Source organism: Coregonus clupeaformis, unplaced genomic scaffold (assembly GCF_020615455.1).
Source record: "Coregonus clupeaformis isolate EN_2021a unplaced genomic scaffold, ASM2061545v1 scaf0799, whole genome shotgun sequence".
Lineage (NCBI taxonomy): Eukaryota > Metazoa > Chordata > Actinopteri > Salmoniformes > Salmonidae > Coregonus > Coregonus clupeaformis.
In genome coordinates this window covers 131610-152047 of record NW_025534254.1, presented here as the reverse complement: position 1 = coordinate 152047, position 20438 = coordinate 131610, and the positions used below count along the sequence as shown (strand labels likewise).

The window sequence follows — 20438 nt, the reverse complement described above, 5'->3', positions numbered from 1 at the left end:
CAGCCCAGATTAGCCTAGAATCCTACCGTAGCCGCAGGTTTTCTGTCCAAAAAAACTTGATTTAATAGCAACTGGTACATAAGAAGAGAGTGTCTGGAATACTCGCTTACTGAAGATGCTGCATTGCTGAAAGTTCTGCGTGGGGTCCATCTATTGGGAGATGGCTAACTAGTCTGTATTTTCCACTGATTCATATGGATGCCAGTGCACACTTTGGCTGTAAAAGTGGGTAAAAACAGAAAAGCATATAACTGTAGCTATGTGGTCTTTACTTGGGTGTGTTTCAGCAGGGTGAGGTCAGAGAGATGCTTCCAAGTCAGTATTTTTCAGAACTCATAAAATCATTTACACAATCTGATGGGATGAATGTTCAACCCCATTTAAATAACCATATGGTTTATATAGTACCTTTAAGTTAAGACCTCACAGATCTGTTCATGGCAAAGCAGTTCAATTAATGATATTAATTGATTCTTAAAGAATATAACTTATAAATCATGAGCCTCATCTTGAGGAGTCACCTGTGACAGTATTCATAAAGAGTAGGAGTTCTGATCTGGGATCAGTTTTTCCTTTTAGATCATAATGAAACAGATTAGAATGACAGGGGGGACCTGATCCTAGATCAGCACTCCTCCTCTGGGACACTGCCTTTATGAATAAGGTCCCAGGAGTCAGCAGGACCAAGAAACCGAACACATACTGTTGCTAAGTCTAGTTACAGCAGGTGTTTACTGCCATCTAGTGGAAGATACCAATAAAACACTTTATTATCAGGATGGGGAGACGGTTGAGCTGAAAAAGGAAGTAAAGTTGTTCTTTTGAACAGGATCCATTTTAAGACGACAGAGCAGAAAACGCTATATGGAGAGAACTAAAAAATAAAGTGAGTATTTCTAAATATTTCTGAACAATAATCTATTCTAATGGACAGAGTGAGAGAATGAATACCTGGAATGAGATGTTACTAGTTAGTAGAACTGCTACTTGAGCTTAGTTGCTGACAGACAGCAGTTTTCAAAGTGTTATCACATGTTATCAGTCAAACGTCTGGTAAAGATGGTGGAGGAGCTTTTAAATGATAGGGTTTTATGTTTATCTCAGGGTTTCTCAATCCTTTTGTTCTTGCCCAGCATTTACACACCTGATTCAACTAATCATCAGATATTTTAAGACAGTTTAATATTTGAGTCATACAAATAAACATTCTCAAATTAAAACCTTTTGGATTTGTAGGCCTATTTACAATTATTAAAGTAAATCACATTTTGGAGGAAAAAAACACAGCTAAAACTGGTTTAGAGTAAATTATATGTTTATCAAAAATAATGTAAGAGAAATGTCTTGAAGAAGGACTATAAGAAAAATAAACTGAAGCAAGATTCGGTACAATGTGATGAGTTACTGCTGTGGCATGCAACTGACTGTTAGCTCCACCCTCTGGTTACTGTTGTAAAGGGGTGACACCTTGAAGCGTTCCCTGAAGTCTAAACGCCTCTGGGTTCAGAACTCTGTCTCAGTCCCCTGCTACAGTGGTACTGTTCGTTTTGCATGGCCCGGTGCTACGGGGGAGTGGATATTTAATTTAAGGACCAATGGAATGTTCTAAAACGTGCCAACTCTGCTCACCCGGGGAGCCGGCCAATGGAAAACTAATTCACCCAGTCACCGTTATAACTTAATTTCCTTATTTGGAATTGAAAGTGACTTTGTAGCCTACACAGTTACAAAATGTCTGTTCAAACTGTGGCGCATATGGAACATTAGAACAGTGGTGGAAAAAGTAAAGATACCTTAATAGAAAATGACTCAAGTAAAAGTGAAAGGCACCCAGTAAAATACTACTTGAGTAAAAGTCTAAAAGTATTTGATTTTAAATATACTTAAGTATCAAAAGTAAATGTAATTGCTAAAATATACTTAAGTATCAAAAGTAAAAGTAAAGTAGGAATAATTCAAATTAAAATTCCTTATATAAAGCAAACCAGACGGCACAATTTTCTTGTTATTTTCATTTATGGATAGCCAGGGTCACTTTCCAACACTCAGACAGAATTTTTATCATTTACAAAGGAAGCATGTGTTTAGTGAGTCTGCCAGATCAGAGGCAATAGGGATGACCAGCGATGTTCTCTTGATAAGTGGGAATTGGACCATTTTTTGAGTACTTTTGGGTGTCAGGGAAAATGTATGGAGTAAAAGTACATCATTTTCTTTATGAATGTAGTGAAGTAAAAGTAAAAGTTGTTAAAAATATTAATAGTAAAGTACAGATACCTAAAAAAAACGACCTAAGTAGTACTTTCAAGTATTTTTACTTATGTACTTTACACCACTGCATTAGAAGACGGATAAATGTGTTGATTTTGAAAGAAAGATGGGCAGATTCTGCTAGGTAGGCTACAAACTATTATAAAGTTAGGTCGTCATCACAGTAGGTTTGAGCTACAGTATGATGACTTACCAACCTGATGGTCTCCGTTGGAAATGTTGTGGAAAATGTTTTACACTCAGTGTATTAAAATATGTAACATAAACAACAAATGATATGCTCAGATACACAAAATACATCTGGTTTCAGATCTAGAAGATTCTCCTCTTCAATAGTAATATCATCAATTCTGACCAGTAACTTACCTGGGGTCAAAGGTCCCTGATTTATCACTAAAATGTATAGGATGATCCATAGAGATGTCACTCTTCATGGACAGATGACTGGGTACTGGAGAGACTGATCTCAGAGTTTGGTTGGAGATTCTGGAAAACATAATACATGACCATGAAACTACATTTTAAACTATATCAAAATTATATTTCAATGGATAAAATACATTACATGAAGCATTAAAATATATGCCATTACATGAAGCAACAAACATAAAACCCCGACAAGCATATAACTGTAGCTATGTGGGTGTGTTTCAGCAGGGTGAGGTCAGAGAGATGCTTCCAAGTCAGTATTTTCTGAACTCATAAAATCCTTTACACAATCTGATGGGATGAATGTTCAACCCCATTTAAATAACCATATGGTTTATATAGTACCTTTAAGTTAAGACCTCACAGATATGTTCATGGCAAAGCAGTTCAATTAATGATATTAATTGACTCTTAAGGAATATAACTTATAAATCATGAGCCTCATCTTGAGGCGTCACCTGTGACAGTATTCATAAAGAGTAGGAGTATTGATCTGGGATCAGTTTTTCCTTTTAGATCATAATGAAACAGATTAAATGGACAGGGGGACCTGATCCTAGATCAGCACTCCTCCTCTGGGAAACTGCAGGTATGAAACCGAACACATAGTCGTAGTCTAGTTACAGCAGGTGTTTACTGCCATCTAGTGGAAGATACCAATAAAACACTTGATTATCAGGGTGGGGAGACGGTTGAGCTGAAACAGAAAGTAAAGTTGTTCTTTTGTACAGGATCCATTTTGAGACGACTGAGCAGAAAACGCTATATGGAGAGAACAAAAAAATAAAGTGAGTATTTCTGAATAATAATCTATTCTAAAGGACAGAGTAAGAGAATGAATACCTGGAATGAGATAGTACTAGTTAGTAGAACTGCTACTTGAGCTTATTTGCTGACAGACAGCAGTTTTCAAAGTGTTATCACATGTTATCAGTCAAACGTCTGGTAAAGATGGTGGAGGAGCTTTTAAATGATAGGGTTTTATGTTTATCTCAGGGTTTCTCAATCCTGTTGTTCTTGCCCAGCATTTACACACCTGATTCAACTAATCATCAGATATTTTAATACAGTTTAATATTTGAGGCATACAAATGAACATTCTCAAATTAAAACCTTTTGGATTTGTAGGCCTGTTTACAATTATTAAAGGTCTACAGTAAATCACATTTGTTAGGAAGAAAACACAGCTAAACCTGGTTTCAAGCAAATTATATGTTTATCAAAAATAATGTAAGACATGTCTTGAAGAAGGACTATGATTTAAAAAAAACTGAAGCAAGATTCGGTACAATGTGATGAGTTACTGCTGTGGCATGCAACTGACTGTTAGCGCCACCCTCTGGTTACTGTTGTAAAGGGGAGACACCTTGAAGCGTTCCCTGAAGTCTAAACGCCTCTGGGTTCAGAACTCTGTCTCAGCGCCCTGCTACAGTGGTACTGTTCGTTTTGCATGGCCCGGTGCTACGGGTGAGTGGACATTTAATTTAAGGACCAATGGAATGGTCTAAAACGTGCCAACTCTGCTCACCGGGGAGCCGGCCAATACAAAACTAATTTACTCAGTGAACGTCATAACTTTATTTCCTTATTTGAAATTGAAAGTAAATTTGTAGCCTACGCAGTTACAAAATGTCTGTTCAAACTGTGGCGCATATGGAACATTAGAACAGTGGTGGAAAAAGTAAAGATACCTTAATAGAAAATGACTCAAGTAAAAGTGAAAGCCACCCAGTAAAATACTACTTGAGTAAAAGTCTAAAAGTATTTGATTTTAAATAAACTTAAGTATCAAAAGTAAATGTAATTGCTAAAATATGCTCTTATTAAAAATAAAAGTAAAGTAGGAATAATTTAAATTAATATTCCTTATATTAAGCAAACCAGACGGCACCATTTTCTTGTTATTTTCATTTACAGATAGCCAGGGTCACATTCCAACACTCAGACATTATTTTAAAAAAGCATTTGTGTTTAGTGAGTCTGCCAGATCAGAGGCAGTGGGGATGACCAGGGATGTTTTCTTGATAAGTGTGAATTGGACCATTTTTTGAGTACTTTTGGGTGTCAGGGAAAATGTATGGAGTAAAAAGTACATTATTTTCTTTATGAATGTAGTGAAGTAAAAGGTAAAGTTGTTAAAAATATAAATAGTAAAGTACAGATACTTTTAAGTAGTTTTACTTATGTACTTTACACCACTGCATAAGAAGATGGATAAATGTGTTGATTTTGAAAGAAAGACGGGCAGATTCTGCTAGGTAGGCTACGAACTATTATAAAGTTAGGTCGTCATCACAGTAGGTTTGAGCTACAGTATGATGACTTACCAACCTGATTGTCTCCGTTGGAAATGTTGTGGAAAATGTTGTACACTCAGTGTATTAAAATATGTAACATAAACAACAAATGATATGCTCAGACACACAAAATACATCTGGTTTCAGATCTAGAAGATTCTCCTCTTCAATAGTAATATCATCAATTCTGACCAGTAACTTACCTGGGGTCAAAGGTCCCTGATTTATCACTAAAATGTATAGGATGATCCATAGAGATGTCACTCTTCATGGACAGATGACTTGGTACTGGAGAGACTGATCTCAGAGTTTGGTTGGAGATTCTGGAAAACACAATAAATCACCATGAAACTACATTTTAAAATATATCAAAATTATATTTCAATAGATAAAATACATTACATAAAGCATTAAAATATATGCCATTACATAAAGCAACAAACATGCAGCTCTAGCAGGGCAGGAATTTGACGAACTGACTTGTTGGAAAGGTGGCATCCTATGACGGTGCCACGTTGAAAGTCACATATGCATCGTTTTCAAAACATAGTGAACCTGGAGGCAAAAGCGAACCCCACATTCTAACTAAATGTTGTTTATTAGCACTCAAATCTATCCATGGCATTTTTTGGCAAAATTTGGTGAAAGCCCCAAAGCGTTCAGAAAGCCTCTGTTTCCACCACTAGTGGACACCCGCGCGAGTGTCTTTCAGAACCCCTCCTAAAACCACCTGTTTCGCTTTTGGTTGTTGTTAGTGACTCTTTGTTAGTTCCTTCTTCTGTTTGAGAGACAATGTTTTATTTATTGTTGAGGAATGTAACAATGTTCATGTGATTAAATTAAGAGTAAATGTTTTATTTCTAAGAGATCATGAGTAAAAGAGAACAATTGACATTCTAGAATTAGTTGTCACTGTGTTCACCACAACCAACATGCTGCATCTCTGTTTAGGGGTCAGTGGTCTAAAATGAGTCTCTCTGGGGAGAGAGATGAGGGGGTCCCTGCCTCTAAAATAAGTCTCTCGGGGAGAGAGAGGGGGGGGGCCCTGTCTCTAAAAGGAGTCTCTCTGGGAAGAGAGAGAGGAGGGGGGCCCCTGCCTCTAAAAGGAGTCTCTCTGGGGAGAGAGAGGAGGGGGCCCTGCCTCTAAAATGCGTCTCTCTGGGGAACATGACACCAAAGCTAAGAGGTGAGATGACAATTTTATGAAGAATTTATTACGTTTATTTCTAAAATAAATAGCTATCTTAAGATGAATGCACTTACTGTAAATCGCTCTGGATAAGAGCATCTGCTAAATCAGGAGTTCTCAATCCGGATTCGCAGAGGTACTGCAGGGGGTTCTGCAGCACCCTGACTGGACTCGTTGCAATGGAAGACATTTGATAGAATTTTCACGACACGACCACTTTGCCTACTCTTCATTATTGCCTAATATAATGGAATGTATATATTTTTAACCAATTCTGATGGTTGTTACAAGCGGAATTTTGACAATATTACCGTTATACCAACACACTCTTCACACCCGCTTAACAACTCTAAATAGCTTTGGCATCGTAGGCATCAAGTCCCTTGCCAATAATGTTGCCTACTACCTTGCATACAATGCTTATTTTCATCGAACACATATTTCGCTCTAGATGCCTTCAATTGCCCAATTTATAGCCATGGCCAATTTAGGATTCAATTTTTAACAACGTGATGTTGCGCCCAAAGGGATAACTTGAAATAACATGATGTAGGTAATTAAATAATGAAAAGAAAACGTGTTTATTATACACTTAGAAAAGAACGTTCCTTATAGAACCAAAAAGGCTTCTATCACTTCCTTAATATATGAAATCACTAAAAGTTATATACATTTTTGGGTTCAGTGAAGAAGAACCTCTAGAGTTCTGATCAACAAAAGTAGAATGTTTTGAGGATGTGAACCCAGCAGCCTTCCAGTGGTCAGATCAAGCCCGCCCGTTTTTTCCAGCGCCCGGCCCGGGATTCGAACCAGCCACCTTTCTGCCATAGGTCCAACTCCTGCCACTGCTCCAACTCCTTAGGCGCTGGGCCAAAACCTGAGTTACTCTTCAGAAATAAGCATGAGTTAATCTGACAAACCGAAGACAAAATGCTATGCATTCATTTATACCCATAAGAGTAAAATGTCTTAATTCTCAGCACTTCTACTCTGAGATACTTTGTGGATATGGGCCCAGATCTCAAAATATTGTTATAAAAAACGTTGAATGTTTGTTTTACATATAAAAATAAATAAAAGAATATTACTAATGTAAGCCACTGTAAAGACTGGGTTTAGTTTATTTTGTGGCAGTGCTCATGTCCCGTTCTGGAACTGTCCACGTCCACGTACGGTTTGGCGCCAAGCATATTGTCCAGTTGCGCGCAGAGTGGTCTGAGGTGATCTCGGGGAATAACGAGGGAGTTCGTTACAATGTTGAGACGCCGAAGTTTATTGTTCAATTAGCTTTTTTTGCATTATGGTCAGTGACAGTATGAGTGTAGCCAGATACTTTTCACTCGCTATCCTTGTTTCATCTTGTGGTTCACCGGATTCGTCATCATCCTCGAGGGACAGACGAACAACCTGCTAGTTAGCCAAGCTAGTCGGTACAGCTAGCTAAGCTAGCTACTCTACCAGCAGCATCCTAGTTATCCTAGCTACCACTACATCATCACCGGCTGCCTGCATTTCTTGTGGACGGATGGAGCTCCCGGGTTGTTTCTTCCACCTGTTAAATACCGTGGAGGGCTTCTCCCTCTCTGGTTGACGGATGCTGGCTACCTACCATCCCTCTGTCCGGTTCTCCTCTCTTCACTAGATGGACGGTAACTTTAGTATTTTACCCCTCTCTGTCCAAGGACTGAACCTTTTGAATATTATTTTCGGGGTGCCTCAAGTTACATTTTTTACAACGTTTATTTCCTGATAAAATTAGTTAATTGCATCCGCCATGGAGCCCAGTTTCATAATATTACCTTCTGTCCCTGGTTATGAAGTAATCGCGAAAAACAGGCCTTATGTTTGGGCATTTTTCACCCTGCCAGCTCCTATTAGTTCTACTGTAGGTTTACCTCAGGTAACTTATTATTAACAAGGTTACGGTTACTTGGTGAGCGTTAACCCTGTAGGTTTACCTCAGGTAACATATTATTTACAAGGTTATGGATACTTGGTGAGCGTTAACCCTGTAGGTTTACCTCAGGTAACTTATTATTAACAAGGTTACGGTTACTTGGTGAGCGTTAACCCTGTAGGTTTACCTCAGGTAACTTATTATTAACAAGGTTACGGTTACTTGGTGAGCGCGCTCAATGTTAACCTGAGTACATGTTGTGGTGAGCCACAGTCTAAGAGGTGTTGTCTGGCGCAAAGCCATCAAACGTTAAACATTTTCTGGTCATGGTTAAACATATTTGTTTAAAAAAAAGGGTACAATCTAAACAAAACGCATGTCCCTGTCCTCTTTTTCAAAATGTGGCAGATTTAAACAGCCAGAAGACATTTTTTAATTAAGAAATAACCATTTTTCTGATGACTTGTTGTTTCTAAATGGCTGCTGGGTAATTTGATATGCATCGAAATCTTCGTTCGTAGGCATCAAATTGAGCGAATGCTGCGCAGGTTGACTGAGTTGCAAACCAAATGGGTATAATGGGGTGATCGTTGTCTAATCGGGTGGTCTAGCTAATGGATTTGTAGATCTGACGCAGTTGCTACCTCAGATTATGAGCCTAGCAAGTGTCATATAGCTCAGTTGGTAGAGCATGGAGCTTGCAACACCAGGGTTGTGGGTTCGTTTCCCACGGGGGGCCAGTATGAAAATGTATGCACTCACTAACTGTAAGTCGCTCTGGATAAGAGCTTCTGCTAAATATGTAAAATGTAAATGTAAAAAATGTCATGAATGAGTTATGTAGTACCCACAGATGGCCAAAGGGTGGCGCAAGAGTGCTATAAACCCATACAGTTTTTTGCCATAAAAACCCTAAACCTAACAATCAATCAAATGTATTTATAAAGCCCTTTTTACACCAGCAGATGTCACAAAGTGCTATACAGAAACTCTTACCCTACTTATAACCTATTTTAGCCGTAACCCTAACCCCTAATTCTAGGGTAGGGTAGCCCAGAACACTTTTAGAAACTATTTTAGTAATAATATTATCTTAGTAAATAAAATTATAGTATTAAATTGCGTTTTGATTATTTTGTTGTTATTTTATTATATGTATAATTGCAAGACAGAACACTTGATAAATAAGACACATTTGTTTTATTTTTCAAATGTGGTTTGAATTGGGTGACCTAGTAACCTCTGTGTGAAAGTCCAGCAATTGGCGTGGGGCAGGATGGAGACTGATCTAATACACTTTATTTCTCAGCTGCCTCACCAATGTCTGTACGGTGAATTAATAACTTTTAATAGCTAAATATTTCCAATAGATGGCAGCATAAGACCACGAAGCATCAGTTATAGGCTATACGCAGCAATATGATTGACATAAAATAGCATGCAACCAAATACTATATGTCCCATGATTTTCTGAAATGGTCACGCATTATTTTAGTTAGCTATATATCTCGTATTAGGCCTGTGATGCTTTTGGAAGGGCAATTAAATAGTGACTATAGCAGGTGTTGAACCCCGGTAAATAATCACTAGTCAGATGCTCCAACCTCAACCCTAGTATACATGCATTTTTAAATATCTAATATTACAATTAAACAACCTCGGAATAGATAAGACAAGAGTGCGTCTTTCAGCCCACCAATAAATTACATCATGCAACCCTCCCGGTTAGCAAATGTACCTCAACATGCCCTCGCTTGTGCTAGAAGGCAGAGTTCTCGCTGCTGGTTGATGAATCTGACAATGAATGTACTAGGATAATACATTTTTCTCAACCAGAGGTGACTAAATTAATGTTCAGGGTTATTGATAATCGTTATAGTAATGAAGTATAATTTCAAAACATGAGCATAAAAACAGCTAATAATAAACATGAATCATCATTATATTATTTCACAGTAATCTGTTAAATGCTTTTTTAGTCGTTCCTCTTGCATTAGCAGTGTGGAAAGGGACAGTAAAAAGGAGTTTTCCTGTGAGGGGGAGTGGTGGTGTATCCAGGGAGAAAACTAAACTAACCTTCTGAAATGTCATTCATGGTCTTATGATGCCATCTATTGGAATTATTTAGTAACTGCAGTAGTACTGAATAAAGTATATCCTTTCTAAAGTAGTATTTAATTAATTAGTTAATTTTACCACTTACAACCATAAAATAACCATTTATAGCATAACAAACAATGAAACTGACATAAACCAAAAACACCATACATTTAGTTAACTATATATATATATATATATATATATATATATCTATTTATTTAGATGGGTGACATTATCTGCCAAAGTAATACATTTACATTTACATTTTAGTCATTTAGCAGACGCTCTTATCCAGAGCGACTCACAAATTGGTGCATTCACCCTATAGCCAGTGGGATAACCACTTTACAATTTTTTTTTGGGGGGGTAGAAGGATTACTTTATCCTATCCCAGGTATTCCTTAAAGAGGTGGGGTTTCAAATGTCTCCGGAAGGTGGTGAGTGACTCCGCTGTCCTGGCGTCGTGAGGGAGCTTGTTCCACCATTGGGGTGCCAGAGCAGCGAACAGTTTTGACTGGGCTGAGCGGGAACTATGCTTCCGCAGAGGAAGGGGAGCCAGCAGGCCAGAGGTGGATGAACGCAATGCCCTCGCTTTGGGGTGTAGGGACTGATCAGAGCCCGAAGGTACAGAGGTGCCGTTCCCCTCACTGCTCCATAGGCAAGCACCATGGTCTTGTAACGGATGCGAGCTTCAACTGGAAGCCAGTGGAGTGTGCGGAGGAGGGGGTGACGGAGAGAACCACTGTAGATAAAGAAGAGCTCTCCAGTAGGTGAACCAAAACATTCAAAGGCCATTTTCTCAAAATTGAGGTTACAAGTTTATCATCTTTCAAAGCAGAATTACTTTCCCATTGTTCGTCAACTGTGTATGATATACCTTTTTCTAGCTGAGTCTCTACTTTTATCCAATGTAGAAAACACAATTTCAAATTTTGCTACATAAAATCGAATTGAGCCGGTCGGTCACATTTGACTGTGTAAAACCTAGCAGTACTACTTATATCTCTGAGAGTGAGGCAGATATACATTTTCACTGTGTAAAACCTAGTAGTACTACTTATTTCTCTGAGAGTGAGGCAGATATGTAGCATTTTGCAATAAAAACATTATTATTTGTCTATCTGAAATGAAACCATCAAGTTATAGATTTTAAACAAATACATGGCTGTCGTTGAACAATCTCATACCACGATTAGATAGTGAAAAAACACACCAATTTCTTTTATAATTTCTTGAAACAATAAAAGCTAATTGACGAACATTTCTGAAAATGGATTTATAGCGTTTTTGAATGAAACTCTTCTTAAGTTTCCCCATCTGAGCTCAGAGTAGATGAGAGACATAATGTTTGTCTCTGTTGTGTTGAAGCCCAATCAAGCAGGAGAGACCAGCCTCCCCTGTACCCAGCTGTGTATCCATGAAGAGTGACAAGTCTATGCAGCAACCTCTAAAGTTTAGAGAGGGAGACTTTTCTACTGAACAAAGGTAAGAATAACTTATGGGTCATGGTCAGTGAGTTAAACAACACTGTCTCTAGTCATTTCTCCTCTCCCATTTTCCCATTAATTTTTGTTGTTTTCATAATCCATAGGCTAATACTTTTTTAAATTTTCATAGTCCTGAAACAATATTAAACAAACACAACATTCCCTCCCTGTGTGTGTGTGTGTGTGTGTGTGTGTGTGTGTGTGTGTGTGTGTGTGTGTGTGTGTGTGTGTGTGTGTGTGTGTGTGTGTGTGTGTGTGTGTGTGTGTGTGTGTGTGTGTGTGTGTGTGTGTGTACTCCCTGGATGAGGAGATGTAATCTCATGTTTTGTCCCCAGAAACCAACAGGAGAGATCAGAGTCAGAGATTATCAGTGGTCAGTCTTCCCAGAGTCATCAAACAGACCTGGCCTCCATATTCAGTGTATGTGGTCCTGTTATGTACATTTGTTTTTGTTTACCTCAAGTAAAGTTGATCTGTCAATCATTCATTAATGTGTTAATGAGAAAGCATTTAGTCTCTTGCTTAACTGATTTACTTGATTTATTTCAGTTGCTTGAAGAGAATATTATGACATTTGTGAAGAACGAGCTGAAGATGTTCAAGAGGATTCTTAGTCCAGAACTCCCGGAAGGCTTTGAGGGTCAGAAGCAGGACAAGGAAGTGGTGGATGCTGAAGATGAGAAGCAGAAGAGCAGTGCCAGAGAGGGGGCTCTGAAGATCACACTGCATGTCCTGAGGAAAATGAACCAGAAGGAGCTTGCTGACACACTGGAGAAAAGTAAAATCTGTCTGCCTCATGTTGAATGCTGTTTTATAACAAACTTTTAAAAGCTGTAGCTAAAGTACAGCTAAAGTAGCTGTGTAACTCAGTGATATTGTAGCAGCCTTAACATAACACCTAGTGACCTCTTCAAACTTTATAACACAGTCCCACAATACTGTAGGCAATAAAACATATGTAATATTAATATCCTCTGTGTTATTTCTTCATTCAGATGAGCTTGCTGTGATTTGCCAACGTGAACTCAAATCTAATCTAAAGAAGAAGTTTCAATGTGTATTTGAGGGGATCGCTAAACAAGGAAACCCAACACTTCTCAATAAGATCTACACAGAGCTCTACATCACAGAGGGTGGAACAGGAGAGGTCAATAATGAACATGAGCTGAGACAGATTGAGACAACAACCAGGAAACAAGCAAGACCAGAGACTGCAATCAAATGTAACGACATCTTCAAACCCTTAACTGGACAAGACAAACGTATCAGAACTGTGGTGACAAAGGGAGTCGCTGGCATTGGAAAAACAGTCTCTGTGCAGAAGTTCATTCTAGACTGGGCTGAAGGAATAGCAAATCAGGATGTCCAATTTGTATTTTCATTCCCTTTTCGGGAGCTGAATTTGATGAAAGGGGACAATCACACTTTCATTGAACTTCTCAATCACTTCTCAATGGAAACCAAAGAATCAAGAATCTCCAACTACGACAAGTACAAAGTTCTGTTAATCTTTGATGGTCTGGATGAGTGCCGACTGCCCCTAGACTTCCAGAAGAACAATATCTGCTGTGACGTCACAAAGTCAACCTCAGTGGATGTTCTGCTGACAAATCTCATCAAGGGGAAATCTGCTTCCCCTCTGCTCTCCTCTGGATAACTACCCGACCTGCAGCAGCCAATAAGATCCCATCAGGGTGTTTTGACCAGGTGACAGAGGTACGAGGGTTCAATGACCAACAGAAGGAGGAGTACTTCAGGAAGAGATTCAGTGATGAGGACCTGGCCAGCAGAATCATCTCACATATAAAGACATCAAGGAGCCTCCACATCATGTGCCATATTCCAGTCTTCTGTTGGATTTCTGCAATAGTCCTTGAACACATGCTGAAACACAAGAGAGAAGAGATGCCCAAGACCCTGACTGAGATGTACACACACCTTGTGGTGTTTCATACCAAACAGAAGAATGAAAAGTATCTTGGGAAAGAAGAGACAGGTCCACACTGGAATAAAGAGAGCATTCTGTCACTGGGAAAACTGGCTTTTCAACAGCTTGTTGAGGGCAATCTAATTTTCTATGAAGAAGACCTGACAGAGGCTGGCATTGATGTCAATGAAGCCTCAGTGTACTCCGGATTGTGCACACAGCTCTTTAAAGAGGAAAATGTGCTGAACCAGGACAAGGTGTACTGCTTCGTGCATCTGAGCATTCAGGGAGTTTCTGGCTGCTGTATATGTGTTCCTCTCATTCATCAACAACAATGAGAATCTAATGGCCAAACCTCAATCAACGTCCAGTAACTTTTCTGTGAGGATCAGACACAAGCGTAAAAATACCTTCTACAAGAGTGCTGTGGATAAAGCCTTACAAAGTGAGACAGGAAACCTGGACCTGTTCCTCCGATTCCTTCTGGGCCTCTCACTGGAGTCCAATCAGAAGCACTTACGAGGTCTACTGACAAAGACAAGAAGCAGCTCACAGAGCCATGAAGAAACAGTCAAGTACATCAAGGAGAAGATCAGGGGAGAATCCCTCTCCAGAGAGGTGCATCAATCTGTTCCACTGTCTGAATGAACTGAATGACCATTCTCTAGTGGAGGAGATCCAACGCTACCTGAGATCAGGAAGTCTCTAGAAGAAGAACTGTCACCTGCACAGTGGTCAGCTCTGGTCTTTGTGTTGCTGACTTCAGAAAAGGAGCTGGATGTGTTTGACCTGAAGAAATACTCCAGATCAGAGGAAGGTCTTCTGAGGCTGCTGCCAGTGGTCAAAGCCTCCAGAGCTGCTCTGTGAGTACATAAAATCATCAGCAAGAAATATTAAATTTAGAGTAAAATATGTATTATAAAATCTATATAATATTCTATTGAAAAACATATTGAATAAATGCATTGATTTTCACATTAGTAAACCATTATAACCATACAATTTTAGGAGACGGAAGATGAATCTATATGTTGTTTAAGAGAATAAACCAAATGCATCTGCCATTGTCCTTCTACACTACTGGTGTTAAATTAACTGTGTTTGTGAAATCATGATGATCTCTTTGCAGGCTGTCAGGCTGTGGAGTCACAGGAAAGGCTGTGCTTCTCTGGTCTCAGCTCTGAAGTCAAACCCCTCACACCTGAGAGAGCTGGATCTGAGTAACAATGACCTGAAGGATTCAGGAGTGAAGCTGCTCTCTGCTGTCCTGGGGAATCCCCACTGTAAACTGGAGACTCTGAGGTCAGTATTCCTGTAGTTGGTCAACAAGTGATAACTGTTCACCAGATCCACATGTGTTTACCAGGCACACATAGTCCACACCATATGTGTTTGGACAGTGAAGCTTACAGTTTTAAATTAGGTTTTTAGATACAATGTTTCATATTATGCAACAGTACAGAATGTCACCTTTTATTTAAATATTTTTATACATATACAGTGAGGGAAAAAAGTATTTGATCCCCTGCTGATTTTGTACATTTGCCCACTGACAAAGAAATGATCAGTCTATAATTTTAATGGTAGGTTTATTTGAACAGTGAGAGACAGAATAACAACAAAAAAATCCAGAAAAACGCATGTCAAAAATGTTATAAATTGATTAGCATTTTAATGAGGGAAATAAGTATTTGACCCCCTCTCAATCAGAAAGATGTCTGGCTTCCAGGTGTCTTTTATACAGGTAATGAGCTGAGATTAGGAGCACACTCTCTTAAAGGGAGTTCTCCTAATCTCTGTTTGTTACCTGTATAAAAGGAACCTGTCCACAGAAGCAATCAATCAATCAGATTCCAAACTCTCCACCATGGCCAAGACCAAAGAGCTCTCCAAGGATGTCAGGGACAAGATTGTAGACCTACACAAGGCTGGAATGGGCTACAAGACCATCGCCAAGCAGCTTGGTGAGAAGGTGACAACAGTTGGTGCGATTATTCGCAAATGGAAGAAACACAAAAGAACTGTCAATCTCCCTTGGCCTGGGGCTCCATGCAAGATCTCACCTCGTGGAGTTGCAATGATCATGAGAACGGTGAGGAATCAGCCCAGAACTACACGGGAGGATCTTGTCAATGATCTCAAGGCAGCTGGGACCATAGTCACCAAGAAAACAATTGGTAACACACTACGCCGTGAAGGACTGAAATCCTGCAGTGCCCACAAGATCCCCTGCTCAAGAAAGCACATATACATGCCCGTCTGAAGTTTGCCAATGAACATCTGAATGTTTCAGAGTAGAACTGGGTGAAAGTGTTGTGGTCAGATGAGACCAAAATCGAGCTCTTTGGCATCAACTCAACTCGCGTGTTTGGAGGGAGGAAGAATACTGCCTATAACCCCAAGAACACCATCCCCACCGTCAAACATGGAGGTGGAAACATTATGCTTTGGGGGTGTTTTTCTGCTAAGGGAACAGGACAACTTCACCGCATCAAAGGGACGATGGACGGGGCCATGTACCATCAAATCTTGAGTGAGAACCTCCTTCCCTCAGCCAGGGCATTGAAAATGGGTCGTGGATGGGTATTCCAGCATGACAATGACCCAAAACTCACGGCCAAGGCAACAAAGGAGTGGCTCAAGAAGAAGCCCATTAAGGTCCTGGAGTGGCCTAGCCAGTCTCCAGACCTTAATCCCATTGAAAATCTGTGGAGGGAGCTGAAGGTTCGAGTTGCCAAACTTCAACCTCGAAACCTTAATGACTTGGAGAAGATCTGCAAAGAGGAGTGGGACAAAATCCCTCCTGAGATGTGTGCAAACCTGGTGGCCAACTACAAGAAACGTCTGACCTCTGTGATTGCCAACAAGGGTTTTGCCACCAAGTACTAAGTCATGTTTTGCAGAGGGGTCAAATAATTTTTTCCCTCATTAAAATGAAAATAAATTTATAACATTTTTTTACATGCGTTTTTCTGGATTTTTTTGTTGTTATTCTGTCTCTCACTGTTCAAATAAACCTACCATTAAAATTATAGACTGATCATGTCTTTGTCATTGGGCAAACGTACAAAATCAGCAGGGGATCAAATATTTTTTCCCTCACTGTATTTTTTTACCGTTTAGAAATGAAAGTACTTTATTATGTAGTTCTCCCATTTGAAAAAGTCATAATTATTTAGACATATTAATTTAGTCAAAAGTTTAGTATTTGGTCCCATATTCCTTACCTGCAGTGATTACATCAAGCTTGTGATTCTATAAACTTGTTGAATACATTTGCAGTTTGTCTTGGTTGTGTTTTAGATGATGTTTTTCCCAATAGAAACTGAATGGTGAATAATGTCCTGTCATTTTGGAGTCACTTCACTTGTATTGTCAGTAAGAATAGAAGATGTTTCTGAACACTTCTACATTCATGTGGACGCTACCATGATTATGAATAATCATGAATGAATCGTGAATAATGATGAATGAGAAAGTTACAGAGGCACAAGGATCATACCCCCTCTGTTATTGGTAATGGTGAGAGGTTAGCATGTTTTGTTGTAGCCTCTGTAACTTTCTCACTCATTAATATTCATGATTCATTCATGATTTTTCTTAATCATGTCATCATCAGGATTAATTTAGTAATGTTTAGAAACATGTTACCTACTCACTTAGACAGAGAATTACTCCAGTCATCATCCACCATTCAGTTACTATCTGGCAAAACATAACCCAAAACACAACCAAAACAAACTGCAAATGCAACCAACGAGTTTGGGACCAAATACTAAACTTTTGACTACTTTAATACACTATGAGTGAATTTATCAAAATACTTATGACTTCTTCAAAAGTGGGGGACTAGATACATAAAGTGCTTTCATTTCTAAATGGTGAAACAGATATGTATTCAAATACCCTCAAATAAAAGGTGACATTATATACTGTCACCTCATATGAAACATTTGATCTCAAATCCAAAATGCTGGAGTATAGAGCCACATTTAAAATGTTAGCTTCACTGTCAAAATAGATATGGTGTGGACTGTATACTCAATACAATCTACCGTAATTTTCGGACTATAAGCCGCGCCTTTTTTCCCATTTTTCGACCCCTGCGGCTTATATAACGGTGCGGCTAATCTATGGATTTTTACAGCTAACGGCCACTAGAAGACCTCCTAAATCTATGGATTTTACAGGTTACAGTCCACCAACTTTAACTCTATGGGCTCTATGACCGGTCCGCGCCCCCCACCTTTAAGCGGCGGGCTCCAGCAGGAAAAGCTGGAGGCCGGAAAAGAGTGAGACAGGTAGCGTGCAAAAGTAAAAGTGGAACCGAGAGTGGTACGAGAGACGGAACGAGAGACAGAACGAGAGCAAGACAGACAGACATTACGAGAGCGAGACAGTTTGTGCAAAGGAAGTTTTCATGCACAAACCCTCATTATGGAAAACAAACGTAGAAATGCATATGATGCAGCTTTTAAGTTAAAGGCAGTCAATCTGGCTGTAAAAGAAGGAAATAGAGCTGCTGCACGTAGCCTTGGCATCAATGAGTCAATGGTGAGACGTTGGAGACGCCAGCGGGAAGAACTGTCTCAATGCAAAAAGTCAAAAAAAGCTTTCAGAGGTAATAAAAGCAGATGGCCCGAACTTGAAGACTTTCTTGAAGATTGGGTGAACACACAGAGAGCAGACGGCCGAGGTGTTTCCACCGTGCAGATCCGACTGAAAGCTGAAACAGTCATCACCGAAATGAAAATTGAAAATTTTAGAGGTGGACCATCCTGGTGTTTCAGATTTATGAGACGAAAGGGACTCTCCATCAGGGCGCGGGACGACTGTGTGTCAGCAACTCCCTCCCGACTACCAGGAAAAATAACAAACTTCGGCGAATTCACACAAAGAATGATAGAGGAATATTCCATCGGACCGGACCAGATCATAAATATGGATGAAGTGCCTTTGACGTTTGACCTGCCTCTCACTAGGACTGTTAACAAGAAAGGTGAATCGTCCATCACGTTGAGAACCGCTGGCCACGAGAGAACGAATTTCACTTGTGTTCTTGGCTGCACAGCATCTGGATTAAAGCTTCCGCCAATGGTGATTTTTAAGCGGATTACGATGCCAAAAGAAAAGATCCTGAACGGCATCTCCTTTAAAGTCAACAAGAAAGGGTGGATGATGGAAAGCGTAATGAATGAGTGGCTGAATGAGTGGCTGAATGAGTGGAGGATTCTTTCGCCAAAAAAAGCTTTGCTCCGTTTTGGACAGCATGAGGGCCCATATAACGGATTATGTGAAAGCAGCCATCAAGAGCACAAACTCCATTCCAGCTGTGATTCCTGGGGGCACAACGAAGCATCTGCAGCCACTCGACATCAGTGTCAATCGTAGCGTTCAAAGTGGCACTACGCGTTCAGTGGGAGGCGTGGATGACTAGCGGCGATAAATCATTCACCAAAACTGGTCGCATGCGAAAAGCAACTTTCGCTCAAGTTTGCGAGTGGATCCTGATAGCGTGGAGAAGTGTCAAAACATCCACGATCATTAACGGGTTCCGAAAGGCTGGACTGCTGCGTGATGAAGAGGAGGACGCCGCCACAGCTGAGGCCCTTCAGAGGCTGTTCGATTCCGACAGTGACGAAGAGGAGTTCGTTGGTTTTGAGAGCGTCAACGAAGGAGAGAGGAGAGTGGCTGACGAAGCCACCCTGAGCCTGTTCAGTTCCCGACACTGAAGATGAGGACTTTGGTGGCTTTAGTACGCAGGAAGAAGACGGAGATGAGGATTAATGACTTGACTTTTCTGGTTACAGCCGTGTACTGCACCTTAGCCTAAAAGATGAAGACGAGGATTAATGACTTTTCTGGTAGGCTGATTACCGTATATTTTAAGCAGCCGTGTTGCTGCAACTTTAGGTTTACACGCTTACTGTCGTGTTACAGGCACTTTATTTTGCACTTTAAAAAAACACATTTAATTTAGCCATTGATATTGCCTCGTCAAGCGCTGTAAGCTTTGTTTTTTGTTATCGGACTACTGTAGGCTATAATGTCGATAAATATTCAAAGATGTGCACACTTTTTTCAAGGTTTTTCAAAAATAACCAAAGTTAAGTGGTTAAATGATTGCGACGCTATTAACTAATTTTGCTGGAATACGTTATGCAAATATGCAACTTGTTTGTTGAAATGTTAATAAATGGGAGCTTCCTCAAGCAGCCATCTCTTTCCCGACAATCCCCTCTGTGCACGAACCCTTACATAATGTAATTAAACATTAAAACACCTGCGGCTTATAGTCCAGTGCGGCTTATATATGTACACATCATTCAATTTAGCTGCTGCGGCTTATACTCCGGTGCGCCTTATAGTGCGGAAAATACGGTAAATCTGATACCTCACTGTCTGTCTTTTTGACTGATACTGCTTATTAAACTGCTCTGGTCAGTCAACTCAAATATTCGTACTATACATGTTTCTCTCTACAAGCAATATTATGATCATTTCTAATAATGATACATTAATTCATGAATAGATATGGCAGGTTTCAGGACACTGATATATCTGAATATGTTGAAAAAATATATTGCCACTATTTTCACCACCAAAGAATAGCAGTGTGGTTTTAATATGATTTGACTCTTTCCAGGCTGTCAGGCTGTCTAGTCACAGAGGAAGGCTGTGCTTCTCTGGTCTCAGCTCTGAAGTCAAACCCCTCACACCTGAGAGAGCTGGATCTGAGTGACAATGACCTGAAGGATTCAGGAGTGAAGCTGCTCTCTGCTGGACTGGGGAATCCCCACTGTAAACTGGAGACTCTGAGGTCAGTATTCCTGTAGTTGGT

The 20438-nt window shown here is 39.8% G+C and overlaps 1 long non-coding RNA gene across 1 annotated transcript; it reads left to right on the top strand.

The window, feature by feature from the left end:
• Window positions 1-726: 726 nt before the first annotated feature.
• LOC123485684 lies at window positions 727-5964 on the top strand. Its single transcript, XR_006659109.1, has 3 exons — window positions 727-886; window positions 3432-3488; window positions 5949-5964. It is a non-coding gene; the product is annotated as an uncharacterized LOC123485684 (long non-coding RNA).
• The last annotated feature ends 14474 nt before the right edge of the window (window positions 5965-20438 follow it).